Source organism: Pecten maximus, chromosome 8, assembly GCF_902652985.1.
Source record: "Pecten maximus chromosome 8, xPecMax1.1, whole genome shotgun sequence".
Classification (NCBI taxonomy): domain Eukaryota; kingdom Metazoa; phylum Mollusca; class Bivalvia; order Pectinida; family Pectinidae; genus Pecten; species Pecten maximus.
In genome coordinates, this window is record NC_047022.1 from 38,658,976 (window position 1) to 38,673,640 (window position 14,665).

A 14,665-nucleotide genomic window follows, 5' to 3' on the forward strand; every position below is an offset into this window, starting at 1 on the left:
ATATCCTTATAGTTGTAGATTGAACGTGTGTATAAAAAACAAAAGGTTTTTGATTTTGATTTTTTTTAAACGTCCATATTTAGGTCGAAACAGGCCAATGTGCTCCATAAGTACCCGTGTTCCATTGAAGTTATCGATAACTTAAACTAACTTTAAAGTTAATTCTTAATTAAATATGGTAACGGGTTAAGAATCCTTACAGGGCAACTGGCTCAGAATATGTATATATGTAGTTCTTGTTTTGTAATTATCCAAATTCATTCCAAAAATTAAAATAAAAAGCAATCAGTTTCTCTAATTTTCTCTTTCCCTTTGTCCATGTTACGTAGCCTCCTATGAATTTCTCCACTCCTTAACATTACTAACAGATAATGAAACAGCTGCTGCATTACCCGACTTCTACTCCATCTACAATGTATTTATGATTTGTCATTCAAGAGTGTTATCAATTTGTGTGTCACCAGTATAGTATAAAATGAAGGTAATAATAAATAATACCAACAAAGAAACGTTTGGGTTCAGTTAGATATACTAGATCAAATTTTATTTACCTACCTGAAAGGGCCAAATGTCATTTCATAAAATATCTCTAAGAGGGGTTTGAAAGTCCTGATTTCATTCCGAAATGATATATATATCTACGTATGTATTTCTTTCAAAACAAGAGTAGACGAAGACTGTAAACGAGATGACCTTTGACATTCAGAGTACTGCTTAATGTCAATGTGCGTTTAACATTTTTTGCGTGTCGTGTAATTGAAATATTTTGAATGCATACACTTGATTTGATAGCAACTCAGGAAAAACCGTGAAACCAAATGAGCCGGAAACTGTACTTTCCAAGTGTTAACTAATATCGTATTTTTCATCTCCGGAAATATTACCGACGTAGTTTGTTTGATATATCTCCGAATAATTTGACCTTGTTTGGTTCTTTCCATATGTTCGATTTGCACTTCACAACCTTTAAACATCTAAATTTAATCCATAGCGTCTGAAACTTCAAATGTACTATGTGACAAGTCAACATGATGTGACTTATAATTCAATGGTAGTCAATTTTGGCAGTGTTGTCTGTCCACAAACACTGTCGTATCTTAGAAAAAAAAACCAAAAAAACATCAGCATTTTGCAAATCATTTTATCAACACCATCAACGTGATTGTTAATGTCTAGAGGAGGACATGATTGAAATAGAAACATGGATACATAATTCGATATGCTGATGATCATGCTGTAAGTAAAGATCGAGGTAAAGCTGTGGATCATGCTGTAAATAAAAATCAAGGTAAAGCTGCTGATGTAGAAGAATGTATATCTTCTCGTGTTTTACGGAGAGGGTTTGCATTGACCGTCAAATCTGTCAATTTTAGATTTGCAAAAAATGCAATTTATTGCCAGTGAAAGAGCTAGAGACCTTAACATTGTCTAATAACAGGTGTGATGATGGACAAGTATTATCGGATAACAAATGATTAAGGGGTCGATCTCTCCTTTTGCTGTTTATCTCGCCCTGTGAGATCTGAATCAGAGTCCTCGATTCTCAACTTAGCAATGTCACTTGACCTCTTTCGGTACATGTATGTACGAAGGCAATACCAGTTCTACACTGGCCCTCTCTGAGGTAGCAATATCCTGAAATAATGCACCATATCGGATAGCATTAGGAGCAATCATGAGACCACTACGACTGGGCTTCACTAATGTAGAATGGTTCACAGTTTGTTTACCAGGTGTGTTCATCAGAGATTTGCTATAGTGTCATAGAACATACAATGTAGGTAATCGATTGTACAGAGCTACGGTGCCAGGATCTAGACAAGACGGCTCTGTAGGTAACGTGAGACGAAGTCTCAAGAAATCTATTCTAAAGGCCTTTTGTCCGTCGTCGTTCCGTATATAATTTACATTTCGACTTTTCAAAAACCCATGGACCAATTTTAGTGAAATTTGGCAGACACCTTCCATGGCCAAAGGTCAACAAAAATGTGAATTTTATGGTCTCCACACACCAGGGGCCTGAGGGGCGGTGCATAAAGTGGTTAAATTGACTAAAATTTCAAAATAATTGCTTAAGACCCAGATGAGGTAGAATAAAATTATCTCCATGTTATGGAAGGATCTTTTCATGGCCCTAGGGTCTAACGTTTCCCACTTGGGAGGGAGTAATATTTCGTTAAGTTTCTTTAGAGAAATCACATTTTTAATTGTTATTATAAAAAATACAACCTAGGTTAGTGTGGAATGGCAGTGATACTATGCACATGCTGGCCCTGACTGAACTCGTGCGGCTGATGGGCAGGACCACAAATCTGACTGGTAACTGACAGGAAGAGGTATGACGCATATAGGCCTGTTTTGACCTAACGATGACCTTTTTTCAAGATAAAAAAATATAATGTTTTAAACTGATTTTTTGAAAACTAACCTTATATCTATAACATATACATTATAATTATTCTTATTTGCGAGAAACGTGTTTGTTGATTGCATGGAGTATTTCAACAAATGACCGCAAGGTTGCATCATTGGGGTACTTGCTACTTTCGAGGGTTTTTTCTCGCATTCAAATATTTTTTTCGTTGAACGTTGTTTGATATGTAAATAGTCAAGTTGCATGAAGTATGAATTATTGTGATTATTAACGTGGGGCAATATCCTGAAATAATAAAATTTTTGGGGCCAAAAAGGGCCCCAAATTTTTCCGGTTTTTTTTTAAAAGGGCTTTTTTAAAAAAAAAAAGGGAAGGAAAAATTTCCAATTGAAAACCCAAAACTAACAAAACTGGGCCCCTTTTTTTTTTGGGGTTTTGGGTTCCGTTTGTTTTTTTTTTTTTTTTTTTTTTTTTTTTTTTTTTTTTTTTTTTTTTTTTTTTTTTTTTTTTTTTCCCCGGGTTTTTTCATTTCGAGAAAAAATTGGGGTTTTTAAAAAAATTAAAGGTAAAAAAAAAATTTTTGGGGTTAAACCAAAAGGGGCCTTTAGGGGTGAAAATTAAAAATTCAAATTTTCCTTTTGTTAAAAAAATAATTTTTTTAAAAAACCAGGCCCCATTTATTTAAAGGGGAAACCTTGCAAATTTTTCAAAAAAATTTTAAATTTTTTAAAAAAACCCGGGGGGGGAAGGGGTTAAAATTGTAAAATAAAATTTGCGCGTATAAAAAAAATCTCAAATGGAAGGGAGGGTTATGGCCCGGGTTTTCCCAAAGGAAAAATTTTCAAGTAAAAAATAAATTTTACTGTTTTAAAAAAATACAAACCCAAAATTATAAGCGGAATTTTGGGACAGGGGTTTACTACCGGGCGGTTGTTTTGGGGCCCCTTTATTTTCGGGGTTTTCCAAAATTTTTTCTTTTTTTTTTAAATTTAAAAAAATAAAGTTTTTTAAATGATTTTTAAAAAAAAAATAAAAAAAATTTAACAAAATATTTTTTGGATTTTAAAAAGGGTAACAGAGTTTTTACAAAAAAGGTTGCATCAATTTCTCTTCTTTAAAAGGGTTTTCAGTTTCCCAATATTTTTGGGGAAACCGTTGTTATAGTAAAATGTCCAATTTAAAGGAAATTTAATTGGTTAAAAAAAATTTTAAAAAAATCAAGCATTTTTTGGTACACATTCAAAATAGGTAACAGGTCTTACAATTTAAACACTTACAATGGCCATTTATTTAACCGTTTTTACAAGGGGGAAAAAGTCAAAAAAGGCTACGATTTACAGGGGACAAAGTTCATAATGGGAACCCCCAGCTTTTAAAATAGGAATGATATGGACAGGTCTTAAAAAAGGACAGCATCTTACTAAAGGTACAGCATCTCTAATAGGTACAGCAGTCTACTAAAGGTACAGCAGTCTTACTAATGGGTACAGCAGTCCTTAATAGGTAAGCATTTATAAAGGTACAGTTCTCTACAAAGGGTCCCCCAGTTTAAATGGGTACCAGTCTCTACAATGGGACAGCAGTCTTACTAATAGTCCCAAGTTCTCTAAAGGTACACAGTCTCTATAGGTACAGCAGTCTTACTAAAGGTACACCCAGTTTTAAATAATAGGACAGCAGTTTACTAATAGTACAGCAGCCCCTTACAATGGGTCGAGTCCTAAATAGGACGGCAGTCTCTACAAATAGGTACAGCAGTCTCTACTAATAGGTACAGCAGTCTCTACTAATAGGTACAGCAGTCTCTACTAATAGGTACAGCAGTCTCTACTAATAGGTACAGCAGTCTCTACTAATAGGTACAGCAGTCTCTACTAATAGGTACAGCAGTCTCTACTAATAGGTACAGCAGTCTCTACTAATAGGTACAGCAGTCTCTACTAATAGGTACAGCAGTCTCTACTAATAGGTACAGCAGTCTCTACTAATAGGTACAGCAGTCTCTACTAATAGGTACAGCAGTCTCTACTAATAGGTACAGCAGTCTCTACTAATAGGTACAGCAGTCTCTACTAATAGGTACAGCAGTCTCTACTAATAGGTACAGCAGTCTCTACTAATAGGTACAGCAGTCTGTACTAATAGGTACAGCAGTCTCTACTAATAGGTACAGCAGTCTCTACTAATAGGTACAGCAGTCTCTACTAATAGGTACAGCAGTCTCTACTAATAGGTACAGCAGTCTTACTAATAGGTACAGCAGTCTCTACTAATAGGTACAGCAGTCTCTACTAATAGGTACAGCAGTCTCTACTAATAGGTACAGCAGTCTCTACTAATAGGTACAGCAGTCTCTACTAATAGGTACAGCAGTCTCTACTAATAGGTACAGCAGTCTCTACTAATAGGTACAGCAGTCTCTACTAATAGGTACAGCAGTCTCTACTAATAGGTACAGCAGTCTCTACTAATAGGTACAGCAGTCTCTACTAATAGGTACAGCAGTCTCTACTAATAGGTACAGCAGTCTCTACTAATAGGTACAGCAGTCTCTACTAATAGGTACAGCAGTCTCTACTAATAGGTACAGCAGTCTCTACTAATAGGTACAGCAGTCTCTACTAATAGGTACAGCAGTCTCTACTAATAGGTACAGCAGTCTCTACTAATAGGTACAGCAGTCTCTACTAATAGGTACAGCAGTCTCTACTAATAGGTACAGCAGTCTCTACTAATAGGTACAGCAGTCTCTACTAATAGGTACAGCAGTCTCTACTAATAGGTACAGCAGTCTCTACTAATAGGTACAGCAGTCTCTACTAATAGGTACAGCAGTCTCTACTAATAGGTACAGCAGTCTCTACTAATAGGTACAGCAGTCTCTACTAATAGGTACAGCAGTCTCTACTAATAGGTACAGCAGTCTCTACTAATAGGTACAGCAGTCTCTACTAATAGGTACAGCAGTCTCTACTAATAGGTACAGCAGTCTCTACTAATAGGTACAACAGTCTCTACTAATAGGTACAGCAGTCTCTACTAATAGGTACAGCAGTCTCTACTAATAGGTACAGCAGTCTCTACTAATAGGTACAGCAGTCTCTACTAATAGGTACAGCAGCTCCTACTAATAGGTACAGCAGTCTCTACTAATAGGTACAGCAGTCTCTACTAATAGGTACAGCAGTCTCTACTAATAGGTACAGCAGTCTCTACTAATAGGTACAGCAGTCTCTACTAATAGGTACAGCAGTCTACTAATAGGTACAGCAGTCTCTACTAATAGGTACAGCAGTCTCTACTAATAGGTACAGCAGTCTCTACTAATAGGTACAGCAGTCTCTACTAATAGGTACAGCAGTCTCTACTAATAGGTACAGCAGTCTCTACTAATAGGTACAGCAGTCTCTACTAATAGGTACAGCAGTCTCTACTAATAGGTACAGCAGTCTCTACTAATAGGTACAGCAGTCTTACTAATAGGTACAGCAGTCTCTACTAATAGGTACAGCAGTCTCTACTAATAGGTACAGCAGTCTCTACTAATAGGTACAGCAGTCTCTACTAATAGGTACAGCAGTCTCTACTAATAGGTACAGCAGTCTCTACTAATAGGTACAGCAGTCTCTACTAATAGGTACAGCAGTCTCTACTAATAGGTACAGCAGTCTCTACTAATAGGTACAGCAGTCTCTACTAATAGGTACAGCAGTCTCTACTAATAGGTACAGCAGTCTCTACTAATAGGTACAGCAGTCTCTACTAATAGGTACAGCAGTCTCTACTAATAGGTACAGCAGTCTCTACTAATAGGTACAGCAGTCTCTACTAATAGGTACAGCAGTCTCTACTAATAGGTACAGCAGTCTCTACTAATAGGTACAGCAGTCTCTACTAATAGGTACAGCAGTCTCTACTAATAGGTACAGCAGTCTCTACTAATAGGTACAGCAGTCTCTACTAATAGGTACAGCAGTCTCTACTAATAGGTACAGCAGTCTCTACTAATAGGTACAGCAGTCTCTACTAATAGGTACAGCAGTCTCTACTAATAGGTACAGCAGTCTCTACTAATAGGTACAGCAGTCTCTACTAATAGGTACAGCAGTCTCTACTAATAGGTACAGCAGTCTCTACTAATAGGTACAGCAGTCTCTACTAATAGGTACAGCAGTCTCTACTAATAGGTACAGCAGTCTCTACTAATAGGTACAGCAGTCTCTACTAATAGGTACAGCAGTCTCTACTAATAGGTACAGCAGTCTCTACTAATAGGTACAGCAGTCTCTACTAATAGGTACAGCAGTCTCTACTAATAGGTACAGCAGTCTCTACTAATAGGTACAGCAGTCTCTACTAATAGGTACAGCAGTCTCTACTAATAGGTACAGCAGTCTCTACTAATAGGTACAGCAGTCTCTACTAATAGGTACAGCAGTCTCTACTAATAGGTACAGCAGTCTCTACTAATAGGTACAGCAGTCTCTACTAATAGGTACAGCAGTCTCTACTAATAGGTACAGCAGTCTCTACTAATAGGTACAGCAGTCTCTACTAATAGGTACAGCAGTCTCTACTAATAGGTACAGCAGTCTCTACTAATAGGTACAGCAGTCTCTACTAATAGGTACAGCAGTCTCTACTAATAGGTACAGCAGTCTCTACTAATAGGTACAGCAGTCTCTACTAATAGGTACAGCAGTCTCTACTAATAGGTACAGCAGTCTCTACTAATAGGTACAGCAGTCTCTACTAATAGGTACAGCAGTCTCTACTAATAGGTACAGCAGTCTCTACTAATAGGTACAGCAGTCTCTACTAATAGGTACAGCAGTCTCTACTAATAGGTACAGCAGTCTCTACTAATAGGTACAGCAGTCTCTACTAATAGGTACAGCAGTCTCTACTAATAGGTACAGCAGTCTCTTACTAATAGGTACAGCAGTCTCTACTAATAGGTACAGCAGTCTCTACTAATAGGTACAGCAGTCTCTACTAATAGGTACAGCAGTCTCTACTAATAGGTACAGCAGTATCTACTAATAGGTACAGCAGTCTCTACTAATAGGTACAGCAGTCTCTACTAATAGGTACAGCAGTCTCTACTAATAGGTACAGCAGTCTCTACTAATAGGTACAGCAGTCTCTACTAATAGGTACAGCAGTCTCTACTAATAGGTACAGCAGTCTCTACTAATAGGTACAGCAGTCTCTACTAATAGGTACAGCAGTCTCTACTAATAGGTACAGCAGTCTCTACTAATAGGTACAGCAGTCTCTACTAATAGGTACAGCAGTCTCTACTAATAGGTACAGCAGTCTCTACTAATAGGTACAGCAGTCTCTACTAATAGGTACAGCAGTCTCTACTAATAGGTACAGCAGTCTCTACTAATAGGTACAGCAGTCTCTACTAATAGGTACAGCAGTCTCTACTAATAGGTACAGCAGTCTCTACTAATAGGTACAGCAGTCTCTACTAATAGGTACAGCAGTCTCTACTAATAGGTACAGCAGTCTCTACTAATAGGTACAGCAGTCTCTACTAATAGGTACAGCAGTCTCTACTAATAGGTACAGCAGTCTCTACTAATAGGTACAGCAGTCTCTACTAATAGGTACAGCAGTCTCTACTAATAGGTACAGCAGTCTCTACTAATAGGTACAGCAGTCTCTACTAATAGGTACAGCAGTCTCTACTAATAGGTACAGCAGTCTCTACTAATAGGTACAGCAGTCTCTACTAATAGGTACAGCAGTCTCTACTAATAGGTACAGCAGTCTCTACTAATAGGTACAGCAGTCTCTACTAATAGGTACAGCAGTCTCTACTAATAGGTACAGCAGTCTCTACTAATAGGTACAGCAGTCTCTACTAATAGGTACAGCAGTCTCTACTAATAGGTACAGCAGTCTCTACTAATAGGTACAGCAGTCTCTACTAATAGGTACAGCAGTCTCTACTAATAGGTACAGCAGTCTCTACTAATAGGTACAGCAGTCTCTACTAATAGGTACAGCAGTCTCTACTAATAGGTACAGCAGTCTCTACTAATAGGTACAGCAGTCTCTACTAATAGGTACAGCAGTCTCTACTAATAGGTACAGCAGTCTCTACTAATAGGTACAGCAGTCTCTACTAATAGGTACAGCAGTCTCTACTAATAGGTACAGCAGTCTCTACTAATAGGTACAGCAGTCTCTACTAATAGGTACAGCAGTCTCTACTAATAGGTACAGCAGTCTCTACTAATAGGTACAGCAGTCTCTACTAATAGGTACAGCAGTCTCTACTAATAGGTACAGCAGTCTCTACTAATAGGTACAGCAGTCTCTACTAATAGGTACAGCAGTCTCTACTAATAGGTACAGCAGTCTCTACTAATAGGTACAGCAGTCTCTACTAATAGGTACAGCAGTCTCTACTAATAGGTACAGCAGTCTCTACTAATAGGTACAGCAGTCTCTACTAATAGGTACAGCAGTCTCTACTAATAGGTACAGCAGTCTCTACTAATAGGTACAGCAGTCTCTACTAATAGGTACAGCAGTCTCTACTAATAGGTACAGCAGTCTCTACTAATAGGTACAGCAGTCTCTACTAATAGGTACAGCAGTCTCTACTAATAGGTACAGCAGTCTCTACTAATAGGTACAGCAGTCTCTACTAATAGGTACAGCAGTCTCTACTAATAGGTACAGCAGTCTCTACTAATAGGTACAGCAGTCTCTACTAATAGGTACAGCAGTCTCTACTAATAGGTACAGCAGTCTCTACTAATAGGTACAGCAGTCTCTACTAATAGGTACAGCAGTCTCTACTAATAGGTACAGCAGTCTCTACTAATAGGTACAGCAGTCTCTACTAATAGGTACAGCAGTCTCTACTAATAGGTACAGCAGTCTCTACTAATAGGTACAGCAGTCTCTACTAATAGGTACAGCAGTCTCTACTAATAGGTACAGCAGTCTCTACTAATAGGTACAGCAGTCTCTACTAATAGGTACAGCAGTCTCTACTAATAGGTACAGCAGTCTCTACTAATAGGTACAGCAGTCTCTACTAATAGGTACAGCAGTCTCTACTAATAGGTACAGCAGTCTCTACTAATAGGTACAGCAGTCTCTACTAATAGGTACAGCAGTCTCTACTAATAGGTACAGCAGTCTCTACTAATAGGTACAGCAGTCTCTACTAATAGGTACAGCAGTCTCTACTAATAGGTACAGCAGTCTCTACTAATAGGTACAGCAGTCTCTACTAATAGGTACAGCAGTCTCTACTAATAGGTACAGCAGTCTCTACTAATAGGTACAGCAGTCTCTACTAATAGGTACAGCAGTCTCTACTAATAGGTACAGCAGTCTCTACTAATAGGTACAGCAGTCTCTACTAATAGGTACAGCAGTCTCTACTAATAGGTACAGCAGTCTCTACTAATAGGTACAGCAGTCTCTACTAATAGGTACAGCAGTCTCTACTAATAGGTACAGCAGTCTCTACTAATAGGTACAGCAGTCTCTACTAATAGGTACAGCAGTCTCTACTAATAGGTACAGCAGTCTCTACTAATAGGTACAGCAGTCTCTACTAATAGGTACAGCAGTCTCTACTAATAGGTACAACAGTCTCTACTAATAGGTACAGCAGTCTCTACTAATAGGTACAGCAGTCTCTACTAATAGGTACAGCAGTCTCTACTAATAGGTACAGCAGTCTCTACTAATAGGTACAGCAGTCTCTACTAATAGGTACAGCAGTCTCTACTAATAGGTACAGCAGTCTCTACTAATAGGTACAGCAGTCTCTACTAATAGGTACAGCAGTCTCTACTAATAGGTACAGCAGTCTCTACTAATAGGTACAGCAGTCTCTACTAATAGGTACAGCAGTCTCTACTAATAGGTACAGCAGTCTCTACTAATAGGTACAGCAGTCTCTACTAATAGGTACAGCAGTCTCTACTAATAGGTACAGCAGTCTCTACTAATAGGTACAGCAGTCTCTACTAATAGGTACAGCAGTCTCTACTAATAGGTACAGCAGTCTCTACTGATAGGTACAGCAGTCTCTACTAATAGGTACAGCAGTCTGTACTAATAGGTACAGCAGTCTCTACTAATAGGTACAGCAGTCTGTACTAATAGGTACAGCAGTCTCTACTAATAGGTACAGCAGTCTCTACTAATAGGTACATCAGTCTCTACTAATAGGTACAGCAGTCTCTACTAATAGGTACAGCAGTCTCTACTAATAGGTACAGCAGTCTCTACTAATAGGTACAGCAGTCTACTAATAGGTACAGCAGTCTCTACTAATAGGTACAGCAGTCTCTACTAATAGGTACAGCAGTCTCTACTAATAGGTACAGCAGTCTCTACTAATAGGTACAGCAGTCTCTACTAATAGGTACAGCAGTCTCTACTAATATGTACTGCAGTCTCTACTAATAGGTACAGTAGTCTACTAATAGGTACAGCAGTCTGTACTAATAGGTACAGCAGTCTCTACTAATAGGTACAGCAGTCTCTACTAATAGGTACAGCAGTCTCTACTAATAGGTACAGCAGTCTCTACTAATAAGTACAGCAGTCTCTACCAATATGTACAGCAGTCTCTACTAATAGGTACAGCAGTCTCTACTAATAGGTACAGCAGTCTCTACTGATAGGTACAGCAGTCTCTACTGATAGGTACAGCAGTCTCTACTAATAGGTACAGCAGTCTCTACTGATCGGTACAGCAGTCTCTACTAATAGGTACAGCAGTCTGTACTAATAGGTACAGCAGTCTCTACTGATAGGTACAGCAGTCTGTACTAATAGGTACAGCAGTCTCTACTAATAGGTACAGCAGTCTGTACTAATAGGTACAGCAGTCTCTACTAATAGGTACAGCAGTCTCTACTAATAGGTACAGCAGTCTCTACTGATAGGTACAACAGTCTGTACTAATAGGTACAGCAGTCTGTACTAATAGGTACAACAGTCTCTACTAATAGGTACAACAGTCTCTACTAATAGGTACAGCAGTCTCTACTAATAGGTACAGCAGTATCTACTAATAGGTACAGCAGTCTCTACTAATAGGTACAGCAGTCTCTACTAATAGGTACAGCAGTCTCTAATAATAGGTACAGCAGTCTCTACTAATAGGTACATCAGTCTCTACTAATAGGTACATCAGTCTCTACTAATAGGTACAGCAGTCTGTACTAATAGGTACAGCAGTCTGTACTAATAGGTACAACAGTCTGTACTAATAGGTACAGCAGTCTCTACTAATAGGTACAGCAGTCTGTACTAATAGGTACAGCAGTCTCTACTAATAGGCACAGCTGTCTCTACTAATAGGTACAGCAGTCTGTACTAATAGGTACAGCAGTCTCTACTAATAGGTACAGCAGTCTCTACTAATAGGTACAGCAGTCTCTACTAATAGGTACAGCAGTCTGTGGTCATGATGATGTAGTTTGAAGGATGTTCACATTAATACCTTCCCAATGCTTAACAATTCTGAAACTAAGATCGGCAAAAATGTCACTCATGATACTATAACGACAGACGGTAGCCGTAACACCGAAACCAGTAACCAAAATGTAAAGAAAATCAATTCTACTGGATTTTTTAATTGTTTATGGTACCCTTTGGAGGCAGATTGATAACAAAACTTGTAAGGTCCGGTACATCGATCGTGAATGTTTGTGCGTAGTAAATTCTTATTACCGCGATACAGATTTACTTCATTCGTACGATGGATTGCATAGTTTTGCGTAGTCGAAGTGAAATGGTATTGTTGCCTCTCTGTATCAAAATCTTTGATTAGATATTAATTATATAGTTAAATGATAAAATATATTATGAAACTGTTTTAGAAGAAAAAAACTACGTCAAAAAATGCTGAATAATTATAAGGTAACAGAGGTCATGTTGACAAATCACAAACCCCTTAAGATATTTAAACGCGTTAAAGGAAATCATCTCCCGAATTGCATACGTTACTCTCGCAGTCATTATAGTACAGAACACGTATGTGTAGCCGGAATGTGCGCGAGGTCAGCTATGTATTACACAAAGGTCTGTCCTTATTTCATAAACGAATAACCCTGATCTGATAACCAGTCAAGCCAGTCAGAAAGGTAAGCGGACATATTGTTTGATTGACGAGCCCATGTGGCAGAGTTTGTTTATCATATTATTTTTAGAACGGAGTATACCGTGCTAACAAGCGCTATCAAACGGCGGACAGGGATGAAATAATCCAGACATGTAAGTAAATGTTAATCTGTTTACTATCTGTCTCGTATGTAATGTAGAAAACCTACCTGTAGAATGTTTAAATATGTGTGTGGTACCCCGTAGTCTAGCTTTACCTATAAGATATACATGAATAGCCATCGTCGGATATCCCCGGTTGATACGTGTAACGTGGAGGAAATGAACTATGTTCCTCCCACATTAATCGTTTAGAAATAATGGATTGTCAATATCCAAGTCCAAGAACATTGGAGGAGGTGGGTAGGGGGATTCGTCGGTAGGGGGTTGACCCAGCCACTTTCACCCTTGTCGCACTCTTTGACCGTTGTATATCATTATACCTATACGTTTATATAGAAAGGTTGAGTAGTGAAAGTTTATATACATTTGTATGTATGTTATCACAATGGTGGGGGATGTAGTAGAACTATCCCCAACCATTCTCGCTTTTCCCAATCACTGGATATTAGCATACTTATATGCAATATAGCTTTTATTATGTTGTTTGACCACTGTCTATCATTTTTAAACCAAATACATTATTTGATATTCAGTAGTGATTTTTTTATAGATAAATGAACACATTTCTATTTATAGTGTCTCGTGAGCCATAATTGACTGGATGTAATATAGTTTTTATGTCATTTTGCCTTAAATGTCTTTTTATTGTGATTGTATTAACATGTGGTACTTAAAATAATAAATACAATTTGATTAATTGATTGATTGATTGATTGATTGATTAAGTGTAATGTAATCGACCGCGGGTATTTGACGATGGGTACCAGGTCACCATGTACAGACCCAGACAGTTACAATGTATATTCATATGGTACATCGTACCCTGTAACCCGATGTGTATGTACCTTGTATCCTCTACCCTGTAACTTGATATACATGTATCTTGTACTCTGTACCTTAATTGTTACCTTATATATGTACAATGTACTTTGTATGTTGTACCCTATAACTCAACGGAAACCCACAGTTTTGCTACCTACGGGCAGAGATCTCGATAGGTATGTGCTTTGTACCCAGTATGGCGATATAAAATGTATATATGTACGTTGTTGTCTGGCATGAAAGCATACACGGTTTGTTCAAGTGTATGTCCTGTGCTTGGTAAATACTAGCTGCGATATATATTATGCTCTGCCAGACAGATTTAACGGCGGCCTCCCTTGTGTGCGAGATGCATGTGTGTGGTGCATTAGAACGAATATTCATACCCTGCCTACACTGCTCTCCGGTCTGACGACGACCTTCTGTCAGTAATTGTCCGTCCGTCGTCCAGAGCTACGTTATCGCAGCTAGTGGTGCATATGTGTGTGTTTTGGGTGGCTGTAGTATGCATAGAACTGATGCCGACTTGATTGTGCTACCTCCTGAAGATCACCCGGTCACATTATACTAACAAAGGGCGAACAGTCGTCCCACTCCCATAAGGCTAAGCAGGAGTAGAAATACCCTGCCTACACTGCTCTCCGGCCATCTGTCAAAAATTGTCCGTCCGTCGTCCAGTCCTACGTTATCGCAGCTAGAGTAGCAACTTCCATTTTTATAGACTCTGGAATATTTTGGCCAAGGGACAGAACTCAAAGGCCTTCTTCGCATGGGGGGAACTCTCAACTAAAGGTCAAAAGTGAGACTGACGAAAACTGCTCAGAGAGGAGAGGAAAGATAAGATTCCAAATTTAGTCTCCTCTTACGATCATACAATGGTGAAGCAGGTACACTTCTTACGTCCTGTACCTGCAGGACATCTGTTAGAGAAAGCTTCTCTTTACATTGAGCAGTTCAGCGTAAGACGAGTTATCCAGATGTTCCAGATTTAGCGGCAGCAGTGAAATAACAACGATTTATCGGTATCTCTGCTACACTTGGTACCTCATTACATATGTAGGTTTACAGGCGTATGTGACAAATCGTAGATGTCATATTTGTAGCCACAGTTCATCTTTGTTGTCTCGAATTAAGATAATTTCGATAATCCTGCTTAATTTCGAGATGACGAGATTCGACTGAAGCAATGTC